Raw genomic sequence first — 6,570 nt, 5'->3', positions numbered from 1 at the left:
TCTCTGGTCTGATGAGACCAAAATAGAACTTTTTGGCCTTAATTCTAAGCTGTATGTGTGGAGAAAACCAGGCACTGCTCATCACCTGTCCAATACAGTCCCAACAGTGAAGCATGGTGGTGGCAGCATCATGCTGTGGGGGTGTTTTTCAGCTGCAGGGACAGGACGAATGGTTGCAATCGAGGGAAAGATGAATGCGGCCAAGTACAGGGATATCCTGGACAAAAACCTTCTCCAGAGTGCTCTGGACCTCAGACTGGGCCAAAGGTTTACCTTCCAACAAGACAATGACCCTAAGCACACAGCTAAAATAACGAAGGAGTGGCTTCACAACAACTCCGTGACTGTTCTTGAATGGCCCAGCCAGAGCCCTGACTTAAACCCAATTGAGCATCTCTGGAGAGACCTAAAAATGGCTGTCCACCAACGTTTACCATCCAACCTGACAGAACTGGAGAGGATCTGCAAGGAGGAATGGCAGAGGATCCCCAAATCCAGGTGTGAAAGACTTGTTGCATCTTTCCCAAAAAGACTCCTGGCTGTATTAGATCAAAAGGGGGCTTCTACTAAATACTGAGCAAAGGGTCTGAATACTTAGGACCATGTGATATTTCAGTTTTTCTTTTTTAATAAATCTGCAACAATGTCAACAATTCTGTGTTTTTCTGTCAGTATGGGGTGCTATGTGTACATTCATGAGGAAGAAGAATGAACTTAAATGATTTTAGCAAATGGCTGCAATATAACAAAGAGTGAAAAATTTAAGGGGGTCTGAATACTTTCCGTACCCACTGTATATATATATATATATATATATATATATATATATATATATATATATATATACACACACACACACACACTATATATATATATATATATATATATACATACACACACTTTATATATATATATATATATACATACATACACACACACTATATATATACATACACACACACATTATATATAACCTACTCCCTGCAATAATCAAAGAGCCTTTTATATAGGATCGCATGTAATTTCACAAGCCCCGCCCCCCATACAGTTAGAATCACTCCCCTAGGGTCACATTTAACCCAAACTGCGGCCCTTCAGCTGTTATAGAACTACATGTCCCATGAGGCATTGTAAAACTCTGACATTCACAGACATGACCAGGCATGATGGGAATTGTAGTTCCCGAAAAACTGGAGGGCCAAAGTTTGAGGACCCCTGACCAATACTGTTAACCTCTTCCCTGCCAGTGCTATTATTACAGTAACAGTGCATATTTTTAGCACTGATTAATGTAGTAATGTCACTGGTACCCCCAAAAGTGTCAGTTAGGTGTCCAATCTGTCCGCCACAATGTCGAAGTCCTAAAAAAAAAAAAAAAAAAAAAAAAAAAAAAAATCGCAGATCACCGCCATTACTAGTAAAAAAAATAAATAAATAAAAACGACATAAATCTTTCCCTTAGTTAGTAGACGCTATAACTTTTGACGCAAACCAAACCATACTTATTGCCATTTTTTTTTTTACCAAGAATATGTAGCAGAAAACAAATTGGCCTAAAATGTTAAAAAATTCGGATTTTTAATTTTTTTTTTTTTTGGAGAATGTTATATAGCAGAAAGTGAAAAATATTTTTTTTTTTCAGAATTGTCGCATTTTTTTGTTTATAGCGCAAAAAAATAAAAAAAAAAAAATCGCACAGATGATCAAATACCACCAAAAAAAAGCTCTAATTGTGGGGGAAAAAGGACATCAATTTTATTTGGGTACAGCGTCGCACGACCGCGCAATTGTCAGTTAAAGTAAGGCAGTGCCGAATCGCACAATATGGCCTGGTCATTAAGGGGGAAAATCTTCCAGTCTAATATTTGTATATATATATATATTATATTATATAATAGGATCTTTACACCCTACGTTGGTATCCATGCTGGTTTCTATTTACTTTACTTCATTTAGATTTCCATATACAGTATATATATATATATATGAATTTATTTGATTAGATTTTGCAGTGAAATGTCCTGTAGGCGGTGTTCGCACCTCGGCGGGGTGTTTATTCGCAGTATTATTTTCCTCAGTGAATTGGATCGCTTTTCACTGTTTTTTAAGCATTTGTAGTTTTTAGTTGTGTTATTTGGGGGCCACATGGGATTGTTTTTGAAGTCTTTTGGTATTGCAGTGCTTTTTTCTCTGTGATTATCTCTATTGGGGGGGGGGGGGGGTCACCATCCTCCATCTTGTAATGCCCCCCCCCCCCCAGCACCCTCCTAAAAGGCCACCGACCTCCTTAATGCACAGAGCTAACAATATTTATGAAGGCCTTTACCTTCTGTAGGGCCCAGCACCCTCTATAGGGGCCCCTGACCTCCATGGGATGGAGGGGGAGACCCCCACGTACAGTTCCCACCATACACCCCCCCGCCCTGTCTCCCCGCACGCACCGTACCGCTCTCCTTTCAACTTTGTCCTCCGGGGTGTCTATTTAATAAAGCTGGGTGAAAAAAAGACGGACTCCTTATCGAGGCTTCACAAGAGCGGCAATCTTGCCACTCCCGGAAGTCGGGACATCGCCGGAAGTGCGCTCGTCGCCATCTTGGTACACCAGAGGAGGCGGGGAGCTGGGTAGAAGCAGACGTGTGGGCGGGACTAAGAGGCAGCCTTGCTGTAATGGTGAAGTGACTGAAGAATAATAACCTGAGCCAGAGAGAGGAGCATTTCCCACTGAGCCAGAGAGAAGAGCATTTCCCACTGAGCCAGAGAGAGGGGCATTTCGAACTGAGCCAGAGAGAGGAGCATTTTCCACTGAGCCAGAGAGAGGAGCATTTCCCACTGAGCCAGAGAGAGGGGCATTTCCCACTGAGCCAGAGAGAGGGGCATTTCCCACTGAGCCAGAGAGAGGAGCATTTCCAACTGAGCCAGAGAGAGGGGCATTTCCCACTGAGCCAGAGACAGGAGCATTTCCCACTGAGCCAGAGAGAGGAGCATTTCCCACTGAGCCAGAGAGAAGAGCATTTCCCACTGAGCCAGAGAGAGGAGCATTTCCCACTGAGCCAGAGAGAGGAGCATTTCCCACTGAGCCAGAGAGAGGAGCATTTCCCACTGAGCCAGAGAGAGGAGCATTTCCTACTGAGCCAGAGACAGGAGCATTTCCCACTGAGCCAGAGAGAGAGGAGCATTTCCCACTGAGCCAGAGAGAGGAACATTTCCCACTGAGCCAGAGAGAGGAACATTTCCCACTGAGCCAGAGAGAGGAACATTTCCCACTGAGCCAGAGAGAGGAGCATTTCCCACTGAGCCAGAGAGAGGAGCATTTCCCACTGAGCCAGAGAGAGGGGCATTTCCCACTGAGCCAGAGACAGGAGCATTTCCCACTGAGCCAGAGAGAGAGGAGCATTTCCCACTGAGCCAGAGAGAGGAACATTTCCCACTGAGCCAGAGAGAGGAACATTTCCCACTGAGCCAGAGAGAGGAGCATTTCCCACTGAGCCAGAGAGAGGAGCATTTCCCTCTGAGCCAGAGAGAGGAGCATTTCCCACTGAGCCAGAGAGAGGAGCATTTCCCACTGAGCCAGAGAGAGGAACATTTCCCACTGAGCCAGAGAGAGGAACATTTCCCACTGAGCCAGAGAGAGGAGCATTTCCCACTGAGCCAGAGAGAGGAACATTTCCCACTGAGCCAGAGAGAGGAGCATTTCCCACTGAGCCAAAGAGAGGAGCATTTCCCACTGAGCCAGAGAGAGGAACATTTCCCACTGAGCCAGAGAGAGGAGCATTTCCCACTGAGCCAGAGACAGGAGCATTTCCCACTGAGCCAGAGAGAGGAGCATTTCCCACTGAGCCAGAGAGAGGAACATTTCCCACTGAGCCAGAGACAGGAGCATTTCCCACTGTGTCAGAGACAGGAGCATTTCCCACTGAGCCAGAGACAGGAGCATTTCCCACTGAGCCAGAGAGAGGAGCATTTCCCACTGAGCCAGAGAGAGGGGCATTTCCCACTGAGCCAGAGAGAGGAGCATTTCCCACTGAGCCAGAGAGAGGAGCATTTCCCTCTGAGCCAGAGAGAGGAGCATTTCCCACTGAGCCAGAGTGAGGAGCATTTCCCACTGAGCCAGAGAGAGGAGCATTTCCCACTGAGCCAGAGAGAGGAGCATTTCCCACTGAGCCAGAGAGAGGAGCATTTCCCACTGAGCCAGAGAGAAGAGCATTTCCCTCTGAGCCAGAGAGAGGAGCATTTCCCACTGAGCCAGAGAGAGGAGCATTTCCCACTGAGCCAGAGTGAGGAGCATTTCCCACTGAGCCAGAGAGAGGAGCATTTCCCACTGAGCCAGAGAGAGGAGCATTTCCCACTGAGCCAGAGAGAGGAGCATTTCCCACTGAGCCAGAGAGAGGAGCATTTCCCACTGAGCCAGAGAGAGGAGCATTTCCCACTGAGCCAGAGAGAGGAGCATTTCCCACTGAGCCAGAGAGAGGAGCATTTCCCACTGAGCCAGAGAGAGGAGCATTTCCCACTGAGCCAGAGAGAGGAGCATTTCCCACACTCAGTGCACAGATCTGACTGCTGCAGGGGCTGGAATCTCCTGGGAAGTCAGATTGTGACATTTCTGCCCACATTACCCCCCCCCCCCCGGAAGATTTACCCCCCTTCATGACCAGGATATTTTATGCAATATGGCACTGCTTTACTACGCCCACCAGTACTGCCAATCGGTGCTCATCATTGCTGCAAATCAGTGCTGCCATTTAGTGCTGCCCATCAGTGCTTTCACTCAGTGCCCATCAATACTGTCGCTCAGTGCTCAACAGTGCTGCCAATCAGTTCTCATCATTGCTGCCAGTCAGTGCTCACCAGTGCTGTCACACAGTGCCCACCAGTTGAAAAGACAAGAACTCACTGCTCAAGGTGGTGTGATTGCCTGATGACTCACACAGGTGCATGCTCCGGCTCACCTCCGTGAAAACTTGATAAAGGAATTGGCAGCACTCCAGGTTGAGTCAAAATCCAGATTTATTGACTGGACATCCAAATATGACAATCGTGACAAGGTAGACGCGTTTCACACACTGATTGTGTGCTTAATCATTTTGATTACGCACACAATCAGTGTGTGAAACGCGTCTACCTTGTCACGATTGTCATAATTTGGATGTCCAGTCAATAAATCTGGATTCTGACTCAACCTGGAGTGCTGCCAATTCCTTTTCCTTTATCAGTGACCACCAGTGCTGTCACTCAGTGCCGATCAGTGCTGCCAATTAGTGTTCATCTGTGCTGCCAATCAGTGCTCACCATATTTTTTGTCACGCGGTATTTGTGCAGCGGTCCTTAACAGGTTGCCGACTGCGCACAGTATATTTACTGCGGCAGTCGGCCCCGGCCAGGCAGAGTGACGTAGATCTACGTCACTCGCCTGTCACTGCTATTAGAGCCAATAGCGGGCGAGCGCGCGCCCGCTGTGGCGCGCGTCCGCCGCGGCTCGTTCAGGGAGGAGTGCGGGCGTGTGACCGCCGGACCCGATGTCCGCCGGTCACTCGCTGATCGTCGGTAGAGCGGGAGAAAGGCGGGCGGCTTATGTAAACAAGCCGCCTGTCATTCTCCCCTGTGTAAAAATGAAGATCAGACGGTTCTACTATGTAGGACCGTTGATCTCTGTTTTTACACTAGTAGCCATGTCCCACTACAGTTAGAATCACACCCCTAGGACACACTTAGGCTACATTCACACCTGAGCGTAGCGTTTTTCGCGCGTTTTTTACCGCGATTTTACAGCGATTTTTGCTGCGTTTTTTACCGCGATTTTACCGCGATTTTTACCGCGATTTTTGTGCAGGCGTTTTTAGATTGAATAGAGATCAATGGAAAACGCCTGTAATCTGCCCAAAAAGAAGCTCATGTACTTTTTTGAGCGTTGGGCGTTTTGTATACAGCGTCAAAACGCTCAGATGTGAACAGGGGCCATTGAAATGAATAGGATTTGTCTTGTTGGGCGTTTTGAGAGCTGATCCTAGAGCAGAAAAACGCCCCAAAAACGCCCCAAAACGCCTAGATGTGAACGGAGCCTTAACCCCTCCCTGTCCAATACAGTTAACCCCTTCCCTGCCAGTGTATTTTTGCAGTAACAGTGCATATGTATAGCACTGATTACTGCAGTAATGTCACTGGTAACCCCAAAAGTGTCGAAAATGTCAGTCAAGGGTCCGATCTGTCCACCGCAATGTCGCAGTACCGCAAAAAAAATCGCAGATCGCCGCCATTACTCGTTAAAAAAAAATACACCAAAAATGACAAAAATCTTTCCCTTTGTTAGTAAACGCGATAACTTTTGCGCAAACCAATCAAAATACGCTTTTTGCGATTTTTTTTTTACCAAACATATGTAGCATAAAACAATTTGGCCGAAAATGTTAAAAAATTTTGATTTTCACATTTTTTTGGGGGGGGGGATTTCATATAAAAAAAAAGTGAAAAATATTGTTATTTTTGCAAAAATTACGCACTTTTTTTGTTTATAGCGCGTGATCAAAAAATCGCACAAGTGATCAAATACCACCAAAAGAAAGCTATGTTTGTGGG

General features: G+C 46.5%; 1 protein-coding gene across 2 annotated transcripts in view; it reads right to left on the bottom strand.

The window, feature by feature from the left end:
* The window catches only part of LOC309556118 (uncharacterized protein), a 57,543-nt gene extending 54,989 nt beyond the window's left edge, over positions 1-2,554 (bottom strand). Inside the window, exon 1 of one of the 2 annotated variants that reach the window (XM_082258464.1) lies at positions 2,447-2,554. The gene's annotated coding sequence lies outside the window, so the exon portion shown is untranslated. Of the gene's footprint in view, positions 1-2,441 lie in introns of both variants that reach the window. The other variant, XM_082258463.1, reaches the window with a different exon arrangement.
* Between the last annotated feature and the right edge of the window lie 4,016 nt (positions 2,555-6,570).

The sequence above is a fragment of the Pelophylax lessonae genome (assembly GCF_965119305.1).
Source record: "Pelophylax lessonae genome assembly, chromosome: 5".
NCBI classification, from domain to species: domain Eukaryota; kingdom Metazoa; phylum Chordata; class Amphibia; order Anura; family Ranidae; genus Pelophylax; species Pelophylax lessonae.
Note: the sequence above shows the minus strand (reverse complement) of the source record. Positions and strands in the feature narration are given on the sequence as shown.